Source organism: Citrus sinensis, chromosome 4 (genome assembly GCF_022201045.2).
Source record: "Citrus sinensis cultivar Valencia sweet orange chromosome 4, DVS_A1.0, whole genome shotgun sequence".
Classification (NCBI taxonomy): domain Eukaryota; kingdom Viridiplantae; phylum Streptophyta; class Magnoliopsida; order Sapindales; family Rutaceae; genus Citrus; species Citrus sinensis.
Genome location: NC_068559.1, coordinates 4822893 through 4839121, shown reverse-complemented (window position 1 = coordinate 4839121; position 16229 = coordinate 4822893). Strand labels below are relative to the sequence as shown.

The 16229-nt window shown below is 31.6% G+C and overlaps 1 pseudogene; it reads right to left on the bottom strand.

Annotated features, from left to right (window-relative positions):
* Nucleotides 1-919: 919 nt before the first annotated feature.
* On the bottom strand, nt 920-5442 carry LOC102607267 (transketolase, chloroplastic-like; annotated as a pseudogene).
* Between the last annotated feature and the right edge of the window lie 10787 nt (nt 5443-16229).

Sequence of the window (16229 nt, the reverse complement as noted above, 5' to 3'; positions counted from 1 at the left end):
CCAACATAAAAATTGTAAATTTATCGGGACTGAATTATAAAATTAAAATGAAAGTGATTTAAATTTCTAGAGACAGATATTAGTTATCTGGCAAAATGGTATTAAAAGAGACATGGCACCATATTAACATAATATATAGTCGAGAACTCATGCATAAAAATATTTTATATAAAGGAATTAAAGAAGTTAGATCATATTTATACATTATTACGAGAGACATATGATATACAATGTTTAAAAGTTCAGGAGAACTCAAAATATAAGAAGATCTTAATATACTGATGTGAAATAACTAATTAGTTGAATGTACATGATCCACATGATTTGTTTCATAATTTTATATTTTCATTCAACTAATCACGTTATGTCACGTCAGTTCATACAAAAGTGTATACAAAAGTGTGCGGCTATATTATTATTTTTGTATTAAAATTCTTTAAGCATTATTCTTCATGCCTTCACTGCTGAGGGGGATCAAAATGGTCCTGCGAACGAGAAATAATAATTGGGGGTCCATGTCCAAAGAAAACATCTTTTCTGCCAACGCAGTAAACTTCGCAAGCGAAGTTACATTTTTCATGATCTGCATGTCGCTCGTTCTCGCAATAAGGCATGCATTGCCCCTTACATTTGTCCACCCTATCTTTTTCTTCATCAGCAAACGCCATGCCCAGTATCAATGCAAAAGCCAATAACATGCCGATGATGGCTTCGGTTTTGATCGATTCCACCATCCTTTTAATTTCTAATTAATATTGCTCCTTGTCCTCTTTTTGTTTGACAAACAAGCAGGGTATGTCTATTGTCTATCTATGAAGTATAAAAAGGAGCTTAATTATTTGACCATCTATAAAGAAACCACACATTTTATAGCTTCTTTAGAGTGGCTTGTAGCAAAATATGGGAAACATATAAGAGGTTGGCAAAGTGATTGCATATAAACCACTTATTAAAATTCAAAAGTTAACAAAAAGACTATATTTGACCTTATCAAAAATGTTTTAATAAGTTAGAAAAAGAAAAGGCTAATATACATTATTTTACTGAGTTATTATTGTTTCATACTGCTCGTGTTCAAATTTTGTTTTGAATTATTTTTACTCACTAAGCAATGATCTTGCAACCTTAGTAACATTATCTATAGTGAAGCCATACTTCTTGAATGTATCCAAATAAGCACCGCTAGCCCCAAACTCTTCCACTCCAATCACCTTACCTTCCACTCCCACATACTCTCTCCATCCCACCTTTACAACTCTTGACGGCAACACCTTCTCCTTGTACTCTGCCGGCTGCCTGTCAAAGAGCCACCAGCATACTAGAGAAACCACCCTCACCCTTCGGCCTTCTTGCCTTAAGAGTTTTGGCCGTGCCCTCACAAAGAGATAGTTCTGTTCCAGTCCCAATCAATATTATCTCCGGCTTATTTTCGCTAGAATTGTCACTCACAATGCATCCACCTCTGACCTCTCTCAACTTCATCTGCTGATGTTCCTTCGAAATTTGCAGCAATCTTTTGCCTCGATAATGCAATCACACTAGGCACATCACGGTTAGCAATGGCCACACTGTACGAACCAGCGGTTTCATTCCCGTCTGGAGGTCTAAAGACTAGAAGCCGTGGCACCGCTCTTAGGCCTGCAAGCTGTTCAACTGGCTGGTGAGTAGGACCGTCTTCCCCAAGACCGATTGAGTCATGAGTCAGAATGTAGATCACTCCAGCATGGCTCAAAGCAGAAAGCCGAATGGAGTTCTTCATGTAATCAGAGAATATGAGGAAAGTGGCTGCAAATGGGATCAAACCACCTCCATGCAGAGCAATGCCATTTGAAATCCCTGCCATTGCATGTTCACGAACTCCATAACGGATGTTACGACCCCATGGCGAGTCAGGCTGAGAGAAATCGTGATAGCCAAGGAGATAGGCTTTATTAGAAGATGCAAGGTCAGCACTTCCACCAATTAATCCTGGAAGAACTTTTGCAAGCTGGTTCAAGCACTTCTCGGAATACCCACGAGTTGCATCAAGCGGGTCAGATGTAGACCATTTCTGCCAATTGTATAATATGGAAAATGTTGATCACAAAGCAGAGCAAACAGAGCATTATTTGTTGTTTTCTAAAAAACTACTTTTGAAATCAATGTTCATTTCAAGACATACAACTAAAGCATAGACAGTTCCTCATTTTCTCTAAAGAATATTTAAACAGTACACATACGACTTCTGTGAGACTGCAAAAAAATTATTGGATATAGATGATGTTATGCTATTTGAAACAAGTTTAAGATTGCAACAAACTCTTTATCTTTCTAGCTTTCACTCTGTTTCAGGATTTAGGCTACCCCAGAAATTAAAACAAATTATCTCATATAAATGAAAATTTACCGGCAATGCATTTTCCCACCCAGGAAGCAGACCACCATTGAGGAGAAGATCCAATTCTGCCCCCTCCTGTGGATATTCACTTCGGTAGTTATATACCTTACTGTACCACTCCTTTTCCAGTCTTTCTCCATGATCTGTCTGAATTTGCATCTCCCTGCAGCAGATTATACAGAAAAACTTTACAAATTTTCATTCAAATAGCAATGTGTTTTCTTTTCTTTTCAGATCCCTGGTATTGAAATAAATTGATATATTTCACAATTTTAATTTTTTTAACCTGTAAACCATAGGAATGACATGGAATTGATCACGATCAACCCAGTTAACTTTCTCTCTCATTTTCTTCACCTCGTTTTCATCAAAGGCACCATGATGAGCTTTAGATGTTCCTTCTTTTGCAGATAATTTGCCTACCAGAGTCTTCACCTGAAATGCTCAATGGATCAAATGTTATCAGGTGATGTATCATGACTTTCCAAAATTTCTTTATTTTAGGCTAAATAAAGACCTCAAATTTAACAAAACAACAAATTTACGGTCTATGTGCACAATAAATAAAAGCACGAACCCTGATGAAAGTTGGCTTTTTGGTCTCATTGGCAGCAGCCATAAGTGCTTCTTTGAATGAACTCAAATTGTCGTGTATATTTTCTACCGTAATTGTATTCCAACCAAGTGATTTGAATCGTGCAGATATATCTTCAGAAAGTACGAGACTCGTTGGTCCATCAATGGTGTTGTGATTATCATCATAAATCAGCGTAAGCTTGTTGAGCTTCCAATGAGCAGCCAAAGACGCAGCTTCATGTGATATTCCTTCCATGGCACACCCATCACCCATAATACAATACCTGTGCAGAACAATAATTTGATAACTAGTATCTTAATTGTCAGTTCATATTCCAACTTACTCACATAGCCAAAAATCATTTAGATCATGCACTTAATTAGCTTACGTTCGATAGTCCACAATAACAGCATCGGGCTTGTTGAATCTAGCTGCTAAGTGAGCCTCTGCTAAGGCAAGACCAACTGCATTTGCTACACCTTGTCCAAGAGGGCCTATTAAATGTAATTAACAGAACCAAGTGAGCATATGATGACAGCAGGCCGGAGATGTTAATTAAGCAACAATGTCAATTACTTATAAGCATCTGCAAATTAAACTCTACAATTTGGTGATATAGTGCACACAAGTAGGGATGGCAATGGGGAGGGGACGGAGGGGACCAATCTCCCCGTACCCATTCCCGATATTTTGCGTATGTTCCCGTCCCGTCCCCATCCCCGTCAGCATTGCTTGAGAGAATCAACATCTTCTCCTCAAATAATAACAGGGGATCCCCGAAGGTCCCCGATCCCCAAATAATTAATTTTTTTTTGTTTTTGGTTTTGAGTTAATTATATTAAAATAAAAAATTCAAATAAAAATAAGGTTCGAAATATATCTTAAATTAACATTGATCAATTACAAAAGTCACATACAAAATACAAATTATCAAAATAATTATCTTTGTCAATCTTTATAATCCTACAATAAAAAATAATAATTTACTTTTATATCGACAATAAAATAAATGAAATAAATGTAGATACTTAATTAATATTTTTAATAAAAAAATTTTGGGCTAATAGAATCTACTCAGCCTTTTTAATGTCCTAAATAAAAATTTAAGATTTTAATTAGTTAATTAGGCCTAAAAATTTAATAATATAAATATTTTGATATTTATTATTTTTGCCAATATTTATAATTTTATAATATAATTCAAATTTTATTATTTATTTAGCAGTAATTTTAAAAAATAAAAATAAAATTAAAAATTAAAATAGGGGAAATGGGGAGGGGATGGGGATTCTACCTCATCCCCGTCCCCGTAGGAATTTTTGCCATCCCTACACACAAGACCCAAAAATCTAAAAAGTATTCAACACATATACTAAACTTGAGATCATAATAATTTCTAGTGATATATTCAATGACCATATTTTGGCCTAAATATCAGCATGTATATGCTAGGTAATTCCTCATCAATAACTCTATTCTTAATTATCATTTCTTCTAAAAATTTGTACCTGTCGTCACTTCAATGCCCTCCGTCATCGCATTCTCAGGATGACTTGGTGTCCTGCTTCCCATCTTGCACAATCGTTTCAGGTCTTCTAGCTGAATAAATTAAGGATGCTACAATCAGACACATGCAATCAAATTGAAAACTAATTTTTAAAACAAATATATACAAAACTAAAACTCCTGACGAAAAAATTTCAATCATCTAAACAAAGATTCCCTTGTGATTCTCCACAGAATACGCATGTTAGGATTCTCTCATAATCTGAATTTCTGTTGTATCTACACACGCATATGTTTGATTAATAGATAAGAATATAAAATTAATGAAATTTCAATCACACTGTGAGTGTATCTAATGGACACATGGCATAAGATTTTCTAATTACTTACCTGAACAGATTGAAAACCGGCGAGATGAAGGCAAACATACTGAAGCAAACAACCATGGCCAGCACTCAAAACAAATCTGTCCCTGTTAAACCATTTAGGATTTCTAGAATTATACTTCATAGCATGCCTGTATAAAACATACCCAACTTCAGCCATCCCAAGGGCCATCCCAGGGTGCCCTGCCTTTGCATTTTGCACTGCATCCACTATCAGCATCCTAATATTGTCCACACATCGTTTGTCAACCAGCTCTTGAAACGAATTGTCGTTTGCATAATCATAATGATCAGATAGTTGATCCTTGAATGCTTGTTCGAGCTTCTTTTGCCAAGAAAGCTTGTGGTTGTTTGAAATGGTGATATTGTTGTTGTCGGTTCTGAGAGAACTGCAGGGTTTCAATATTGGATTAACAGAAACTGTGTCATTTTTGTGGTACAATTTGTTGTTGGAAAATATTTGTTTTGTTGGAATTGAAGAGGGTTTGGTTAGTAGCAAAGAGATGGCCATGGAGATGCAAAAAGAGAAAATGCAAAAATTAGTTTAAAAAGTTTAAACATATATAAATAATTAACAAGTATATATGCATCAACAGTCAAAGAAATAAATTAGCAAGTATAAAGATCATCCGCCAACTCATTACATGGGTGGTCTGTGCATATGCATGCCAAGTGTGTATATATACGTAGTCTTTTCGTCAGTTTCCAAGTACAAAGCCAAGTCAAACTCGCAAACCTCCACTTCAATCCTCTCCTTTCAACCCAGTTTGCCAGGTGGACGGTGTATCTTCTTCTCCATCTATGCAGCTCTCTCAACGGTGATCATCACAGATATAGCATTACGTACACAGTGATGGTGTGTTCTCATTGCGGGATTAGGGAATTCGGAATGGAAATGGGAATGATCGATAATATTTAATTATTAAAAATGGAAGCAAGAATAGGAATGAAATATGTAAAGTTCACGTGTTTTTTGGATTAAAGAATGAAAACTTAATTATGTGGAGTTGGGAATTAAGTATTCATGAACTCTCCATTTTATCTTATCCAAATTTCATAATTTTACTTTTGTCCTCAATTAAAATACTATTATTATTATTATTATTATTATTATTATTATTGTAAATGTAATAGTAGTAGTACTACTACTACTACTAATAATAATAATATTGTTGTTGTTGTTGTTATTATTATTGTTATCTTAACTACTACTGTTATTAGTATTTTTCATAATAATAGTATCAATTTTATTATCTTTGTTACTATTTTTAGTGTTTTTTTAATATTTGTATCTCAAAGGGATTTCAAACTGTTTTTTTTTTTCTACATTTCGCACAAGAAACTATCCCCAGTTGATTGATAGCATTTTTTTATAATAATTTTTGGAAAAAAAAATACGTCAAATGACTTAGTTTTTCTCTTAAATATAGAATTTCATATACAAAAAAAAAATTGTGGATTTCAAGTCTAATATTTTATGGTGCATCGGTATATTTACATGCCCGAAATTTATGATCTTGTTATATTACTATAATCATAATTACAATTTTAATTATAATTAATGGTTGTAGTTGTGATTGAAATTGTTGTTATAATTACTATTAAAATTGGTAACCCATCTAATAATTTTATAAGTTATAAAATTCATCACCTAATTAGGTCAGTATTTGGGACTTAGATTAGAACTCAAATATACTGGTTCTTTTTCCATATAATTGTTAAAAAAACATACAATCTTTTACTTATATTAAAATCTTTTGGAATTCGACATTGAAGAGATGTGTCGTTTTCTGATCAAGAATGTCCCTATAAAGACGTCCTAGGCCCTATTTGGCTAATGACTTCTCATTTGTATTAAAAAGTAAACGATGAGTCATCTACAATATGCGCCCACACATATTATTTACGCAGGTCGGCTACATGAGTACAAGAAAAGACATGGCATATTCTTTAATGAAAAAGGTAAGATGTGTCTTTCGACTATATAGTCATAAACGAGTTGTAATCTACTTTTGCTGATTAAATATATTATTATTGTTGTTGTCGTCGTCGTCATCTTCATTATTATTGTTATTAGCATTTATCATAATATTATTATTATTATCGTTGTTACTAGTTTTAGTGTTTTTTTATTATTTGTATCTCAAAGAAATTTCAAATTGTATTTTTTTCTATATTTTGTGCTAGAAACTATCCCCAATTGTGGATTAGCATATTTTTTTAATAATAATTCTCCAAAAAAACATATGTCGTGTGACTTAGTTTTTTTTTTCCTTAAATATACAATTTCATATAAAAAATGAAAAACAATAAATTTTGTGAATTTCAAGTCTATAACATTATGGTATAGAGATATATTTACATGCTCGAAATTTAAGATCTTGTTATATTACTATTATCGTAATTACAGTTTTACTTGTAATTACCAATTGTAGTTGTGAATGAAATTTTTATTATAACTACTACTAAAATTCGGTAACTCATCTATTGAAAGGTAAATAAGTAATTTTATAAGGTCATCACGTAATTAGGTCAGTATTTAGGACTAAAATCAGAACTCAAATGTAATTGTTATTATTTCATTTTATAATTCAAATTAGAACTCAAATGTAATGGTTCTTTCCATGTAACTGTTAGAAAAACAAACAATCTCTTACTTGTATTAAAATCATTTGGAATTCGACTTCGAAGATGATGCACCATTTTTTGATGAGCATGCCTTGTAGAGTCGTCCTAGCATTTATTTGACTAACGACGTGTCGTTTTCATGAAAAACTAAACGATGAGTCATCTACAACATGTGCTAGTGCATAGCATTTTTCCATTTTCACATGTCGGCTGCATCAATAGAGGAAACACCATGATGTCTTCTTTAATATTCCATCTAAGACATGTCATTCAGTTGCATATTCATAAACAACTTATCATCTACTACCTCTGTGCCAATATTATTATTATTATTAGTATTATTATTATTATTATTTTCATCTTCGTTATTATTGTTATTAGTATTTTTCATATTATTATTATTATTATTATTATTATTATTATTATTATTATTATTATTATTATTTATTAGCGTTGTTACTATTTTTAGTGTTTTTTTTAATATTTGTATCTCAAAGGGATTTCGAACATCATTTTTTTCTACATTTCACAGAGAAACTATTCCTAGTTGATTGATTAGCTTTAATAATAATTTCTCGAATATATATGTCACATAACTTAGTTTTCTCTTAAATATAGAATTTCATATATTAAAAAAATGAAAAAAAAAAATAAATTTTGTGAATTACAAGTCTGCAACATTATAGTACAGTGATATATTCAGATGCCCAAAATTTATGATTTTGTTATAATACTATAATCGTAATTACAATTTTAATTGTAATTAATGGTTGTGGTTGTGATTGGAATTATTGTTATAATTACTATTAAAATTTGGTAACAAATCTATTAGATGGTAAATAAGTAATTTTATAAATTATAAAATTCATCAACTAATTAGGTCAGTTTTTGTGAATCAAATTATAACTCAAATGTAATCATTCCTATTCCATGTAACTATTAAAAATAAAAAATCTCTTACTCATATTAAAATCATTTGGGATTAAACTTTGAAGATGATTCTTATTTTCTAATCAATAGAGTTCCTGTAAAGTCGTCCTAGTGTCTATTGGCTAACGACGCGTCGTTTGTATGAAAAACTAAACAGCGAGTCATCTACTATATGCACAACGTTATACCATTTTCGCATGTTGGCTGCATGAATACAGGAAACGCCATGACGTCTTTGAAATTCAATGTAAGACATGTTGTTCGGTTACATATTCACAAACAACTTGCCGATTAAAGATATTATTATTACTACTACTACTGTTGCTGCTACTATTATTTTCATCTTTGTATTGTTATTAACATTTTTTATAAAAATATTAATTTTTTAAGCAATGGCTATCTTAGAGCTACTTTAAGGTAGAGCACAAATCATAGCCACACATGCAAAGTGATAAATAGTAAAAAACACATTATAACTTTGATCATGCATTTATGAAAATATGTTCTATCTTAAATCGATTCCAACATAGCTAGACCACTTTTGTATTATCATGGTTACTATTTTTAGTTTTTTTAAAAAATATTTGTATCTCAAAAGGATTTCAAACTGCATTTTTTTCTACATTTCATGGTAGAAACTATTCCCAATTGATTGATTAGCATATTTTTTAATAATAATTTTTTGAATAATTATGTCACATGACTTGGTTTTCTCTTAAATATATAATTTCATATAAAAAATATGAAAAATAAATAAAGTTTGTGAATTACAAGTCTACAACATTATAGTACACCAGTATATTTACATGCCTGACATTTATGATCTTGATATATTACTATAATGGTTGTAGTTGTGAATTGGAATTGTTATTATAATTACTATTAAAATTCGGTAACCCATCCATTGGATGGTAAATAAGTAATTTTATAAATTATAAAATTCATCACCTATTTAGATTAGTATTTTGGGACTCAAATTAGAATTCAAATGTAATGGTTCTTATTCCATGCAAGATATAACAATTAAAAAAATAAACAATCTCTTACTTATATTAAAATCATTTGGAATTCGACTTCAAAGATGACGCATCATTTTCTAATCAATAGTCCCCGTAAAGTCGTCTTAGTGCCTCTTTGGCTAATGATGCATCTTTTTTATGAAAATGCAAATGACGGCGCATGCTATTTATGCATGTCAGCTACATAAATACGAGAAACGACAGGACATCTAATTTAATAACAAAGGAAAGACATGTTGTTCTGTTAAATGACTTGTTATCTACCACCTATGTGTTGATTAAATATGTCGTTGTCATTGTTGTTATTATTGTTTATTATTGTTGTTATTATTTTTAGTGTGTGTGTGTTTTTTTTTTAATATTTGTGTCTCAAAGAGATTTTTAATTGTATTTTTCTCTATATTTCGCACCAGAAACTAACCTCAGTTGATTGATTAGCATTTTTTTTAATAATAATTTTCCAAATAAATATGTTAAATGACTTAGTTTTCTCTTAATTATAGAATTTCATATAAAAAAAATGAAATTTTTGGATTTCAAGTCTACAACATTATGGTACATCAGTATATTTACATGCTCAAAATTTATGATCTTGTTCTACTAATATACATTATTATAGTTTTAGTTGTAATTAATGGATGTAGTTGTGATTGGAATTGTTATTATAATTAATATTAAAATTTGGTAACCATCTATTGGATGGTAAATAAGTAATTTTATAAATTATAAACTTCATCACTTAATTAGGTTAGTATTTGGGACTCAAATTAGAAATCAAAGATAATGGTTGTTATTCTGTGTAACTATTAAAAAACAAACAATCTCTTATTTGTATTAAAATCATTGAGAATTCGACTTCAACTTCGAAGATGACATGTCATTTTCTTATCCAGAATGTCCCGCAGAATCGTCCCAGTGCTTATTTGGCTAATGATGAGTCGTTTTTCTATAAATGTAAATGACGAGTCATTTGGAGTATGCACGGGTGTATATTGTTTATATATGTCATCTGCATGGATGTTAAAAATGACATGACGTCTTGTCTTTTCGCATATATACGAGAAGTCGGTCACATACATATTTATAAACAACATTTCAGCTACCAACCGATTAAATATATTATTACCATTATTGTTGTTGTTGTTGTATCTTCATTTTTATTTTTAGTAGTATTTTTCATAATAATATTATTATTTTATTATCGTTGTTACTATTTTTAGTGATTTTTTTAGTATTGTATCTCAGAGGAATTTCAAACTGTATTTTTTTTCTACATTTCACGCCATATATTATCCCCAATTGATTGATTAACATATTTTTTAATAATAATTTTCTGAATAAATATGTCACATACTTAGTTTTCTCTTAAATATAGAATTTCATATACAAAATTTATAGAAAAAGAAAAAAGCTTGTGGATTTCAAGGCTACAACATTACGGTGCAACGATATATTTATATGCCCAAAATTTACGATTTTGTTATATTACTATAATCATAACTATAGTTTTGGTTGTAATTAATGGTTGCAGTTGTGATTGGAATTGTTATTATAATTACTATTAAAATTCGATAACCCATCCATGATCCATTGGATAATAAATAAGTAATTTTGTAAATTACAAAATTTATCACCTAATCAGGTGAGTCACTGACAATAGCTGGGATTCAAATGTAATGATTCTTGTTTCATGCAACTGTTAAAAAGATAAGCAATCTCTTACTGCATTAAATCATATGAAATTTAACTTCAAAGATGACGTGTCGTTTATCGAGCAAGAATAAAGCCGACACATCGTCGACGTGCTTATCAACAAATGTAAACAATAAATCATCTGGAGTATATGGTGGCGCATTCTATTTACACGTCTGCTGCATTAATGATGAGCACGACATGTCGTCTTAATGGTATACTAATGGATGACCTGTCGTTTGGATACAAAACTATAAACAACGTGCCGTACAGTCATATATTACATGCGTGCCAATTAAAATATTTTTTATGTTTGTAATTAGCTTATGTATCATTTAGTCAAATCTACTTGTGCGTATATCATGAATAAATGAAAGATGCGGAAAAAATAAATGAAATCAAAGCGTCCCACCGCACCAACCTTGAAATTAGTAATGGAAAATGAGTCGGGTTAGATTGGGCTTGGGCCAACCTAGGCCCAGGCTGCTTCATCAGTGCCCACTTTTTTGTTAGAAAAATTGATTATGATTTTTTTTATTTAAGTCTATGAATTTTAAATTCTCAATCGAAATTTTATGAGTACTGCTTTTCATGCCTTTTTTTTTCTTGTTCTCATGGACAAATATGAATTTAATCAAACTAAATTGTATTTACAAATCATGAATCATAGCTATTTTTTAATTCTCATATATGATCTTATTAATTTTTTAGGTAAATTCAAAATAATTTTAAAACAATGAAGAAATAAATTACCTAATAATAATATTCTTATTATAAAAAAGTATGTTTACAATTTAATTAATTTATTCTAAATGATAGCGAAATTTTAATTAAAATTCCATTGTAAATTTATGTCCCTTCCTGTAATTTCATTAAAGAAAGATATAAAGAATGAAAAAGGGAGGGGGGTTTAAAGAATTTAAAAGGGTTGTTCGAAGCGTCACTCAAATTTTATATCTTTTTGTGTGAAAGTCTAGTCCGGGCCCATGGACCTCCACACTTGAAGCCCAAGCCCTGACCCGGCTTTTTTGCAATTCTTAATCGGAGGCTTCAAAATATTTGAGTTATATCGTCATATTATTGTCACTTACTCATTTCCTCCAATAAGATCTCAACTTTCAATAATGATCATCCAAAAGAAATATGCTGTCAAATTTATATACAGGAACATCAAGTAGTTGAAAATTAAAAAAATTTAGATCCAATGCCTGCTCAACTCTTCATAATCTTTTAGCACATGATGTGTATGAATAGCAATATACGATTAGGATTTAATTAATTTTATATTTTTATTTAAAAACTATCAATTATATATTTTTAGAAGATTAATAAAAAAAATAGTTCAATTCTAAATCCAAATCCATCGGAAAATCAAAGAGCATGCCTCAGCTACTTAAAGCAAGCGATCGCCTCATGAAATGCGGAAAACCAGCAGCTAGATTTGAAACCAAGTTGGTGTGTGTCGAAGAAAATGAAAGGGGGCCCGGGCCCGTGACATAGAAACAAGGAAACATATATAAAAACCGCATGCATGATGCATGCAGTGAAGGTGGTCTTTAATTTGCTTCTAGCTACAGTGAAGAGAATGGCGAAGATATTCAAGAAATATCAATGTGTAATATGTCTCCATTGATTGTTGAAAAGATAATGCAAAAAAAAAAAAAATTGAGAAAATACAAAACCTCCGACCATACTAGGGATGGCAAAAATTCTCACGGGGACGGGTACCCTCAGGGATTTTTTTCATTCGGGGAGGGTACGGGGATAATTTTATACCCAATTTTTTATTTGGGGAAGGGACGGGGAAAATTTTTTACTCAATTTTTTATTCGGGAAGGGGACGGGGATGAGGTGGAATCCCCATCCCCTACCCATTTCTCCATTTTAATTTTTAATTTTAATTTTATTTTTAAAATTACTAATAAATAAATAAATAAATTATAAATATTGTTAAAAATAATAAATATCAAAATAGTTGTATGTTGGGAAAGTGGTCACCCTTTACCGGGAATTAGTTGAAAAGTATTAATTGAAGTTTTCACCAACTGTTTATTGCTTTGATTATACTGGTAGTAGTTCTTCTACTAGATTTACAGGGGATTCTTATAAGAAAGCAACCAAATAGATGACAGGTTTTGATGATTATGTAAACAATGGAGATTGTGCAGTTGTTGCAGATGAATTAGATTCATATTTGGATGAGAAAGTTATACCCCGGATGGAAGATTTTAATATTTTGAGTTGGTGGAAGACAAATGCTAATAGGTATCCTACATTAGCTCGAATTGCTAGAGATATTTTGGCAATTCCAATTACAACAGTTGCTTCTGAATCAGCTTTTAGCACCAATGGTAGAGTTGTGAGCCCATACCGTAACAAACTTCATCCAAGCACATTGGAGGCCTTAATGTGCTGTCAAAGTTGGTTACGAGCTTACAATAGTAGTATGAGTTTATTTTACATTGTAATTATATTATACATTTATTAATATTTGCACTTATAAGTTATGTTACTTATATCATTTTCATTGTTTTAGGTTTGAAATCTGAGGCTATCTCTCAATTTGCCACATTTCTCGAGGAAGAACGGGACGAGCAGGAGGTAAATAGTTTTATTAAAAATATTAATTAAGTATCTACATTTATTTCATTTATTTTATTGCCGATATAAAAATAATTTTTTTCTTTTTATTGTAGGATTATGAAGATTGAGTCATTGATAAAGATAATTATTTTAATAATTTATATTTTGAATGTGATTTTGTAATGGATCAATATTAATGTAAGATATATTTTGAACTTTATTTTTATCTGAATTTTTTATTTCAATATGATTAATTTAAAATCGAAAATAAAAAAAATGTATAGACTATTAGTTATTCGGGGACCGGGGACCCTCGGGGATCTCCTGTTATTATTCGGGGAGGGGATGATGATTCTCTCAAGCAATTCTGACGGGAACAAGGAGGGGACGGGGACATATGCAAAATATCGGGGATGAATATGGGGAGATTGGTCCCCTCCCCTCCCCTCCCCTCCTCATTGCCATCCCTAGACCATACGAGTAGCTAGGAAGAAGGAATGATTGAGATTTGGGATAACACATCTGTTTGCAAATCTGTTGGCTGTTTATTTGATTGGTCTGTCTTGTCGATCGACGCTCACTCAACTCCAGCTTACCTAACCGAAGAAAAAAAAAAATGGAATAAAAGGTTTGTCCCAAATCAAATCTGTGGGCTGAGTGCATGCTTTCTTAGCTCACTCTAGCTTACTTCGCAGATGCATTGAGTGGATCTAGCTATGATTCGAGCTTAATTTATATCATATCTTTAGAAGCTCAGAAGATTTCAAATCATATTAAAGACCTTATCTTAATTTGGATGTGACTTGGGAGGAAGATTAGGAATGAGAACCTTAGGCTCGCTAACTTGTCATGATCACATCATATAATCAATTAAGTCAACTAGGTCAAGGATAAATATCAATCTTCGATCTCCTATATAAACTATCCACGAGTTCTCAGAGATTTTATGTTATGTGTACATTATTAAATCTTATAAAAATAATTAAATAAGGTGAGAATATATCTTTGTCCATCAACATGTACCCAAGTATCAAGCTTCTCCAAAATTCATCATATGGTTAAATTTTTATAAGTTTAGCCCCCCAGACACTCTCTTATATATAAATCAAAACTTTCCATTTGATCCCAACATGCATGAATGTTGTACTATCACAAGCTTAACTAGTTTGATACCCGTGTCTTATAAATACTAAAACAATGACATTTGAGAAAACGTGTTTTATAAATATCAATTTCTTCCACGATGATAGAGATTATTATTATTATTATTATTATTATTTTCTTTTCATTTCTGATAGTTTTGGAGTTCATCAACTGCTCTTATATGTAAACAATTTTATCTTTTGGTTCTTCATTAGTTTCCCCATTTGATGCCCATAATTCAGAATATATTCCAGCATATCACCAGATGCTTTCTGCCTTCGCTTCTCACGGCATATGCACCCTAATTTTCACAATTTTAGTGATTAAAAAACATTTACAAACACAAATACAAAAAAAAAAAATGTATATATAGATAATCAAATGCTTAATTTGAAATACGTTCTCATAATAATCTAATTGGTTACCATGCATGCAACTTGTATAAATTCTTATATTAATTACTCATCGTCGACACTTTATCCGACCGGCTAGATATCTTCAATATCTTATCTCCAAGTGGGGCACATAATTTTGAAGAATTTATGTTAAAATAACTCTAACAACGTGTATTTTCGTACCGAGTTGTGTCATGGTTTAATAATTGATTAATTTATTACCAATATCTTGTCTCTATTGTCAAGCTCTTGCTTAATTAGCTCACACAAATCCACAAATAACTTTTTAACTTCTTAAATGACTCAGAAAGTATATTCAGCAATAGATTTTCACTTGCCTGCACGGCTATAAATGCAAGCCTCTCCTGCTGTTCTATTCATAAAACTTCACTAGCATATACGACACCTCAGTCCGTCTATCTGTCTGTTTTCATCGCAACAAAGATGATAGTGAAGGGGGAGTTTTTGAATCGATGTTGTCAAAAATGTCGAAAAATCTCGATTAGGGTTCTTAGGAATGCAGCTTGGAAACATATGGAAGAATCGAAAATATGGTGTTGTTTTAAAGGAACTGATGAAGAGTACTCAATCCCAAAAGACGTACCTAAAGGTCACGTAGTAGTGTATGTAGGGGAAGAATGCAAAAGGTTTGTGATCAAAGTCAGCTTACTTGAGCATCCTCTCTTCAAGGCATTGCTTGATAGAGCTGAAGAGGCGTTTGAATTTGCCACTGGCTCAAAACTTCGGATTCCTTGCAATGAGAGCATCTTTAGGAGCATTCTTTACTTCGCTAGCCCTCAACGAGATAGAAGCTGGTTTCCATTTTGTTTTTGAGGTGACGATCATCAAGCTTGATAGTTAGTTGATGAAGATTACGGTGTAATTTTGGTTCTTAGTGAGGAAAGATGGGTGCTTTAAGAAGCAGAGCCAAGTTGGGTGCTTGTACTTTGCTGTCAAGTTTCTATTTATTGTACATCATGTAATTGCAATAAT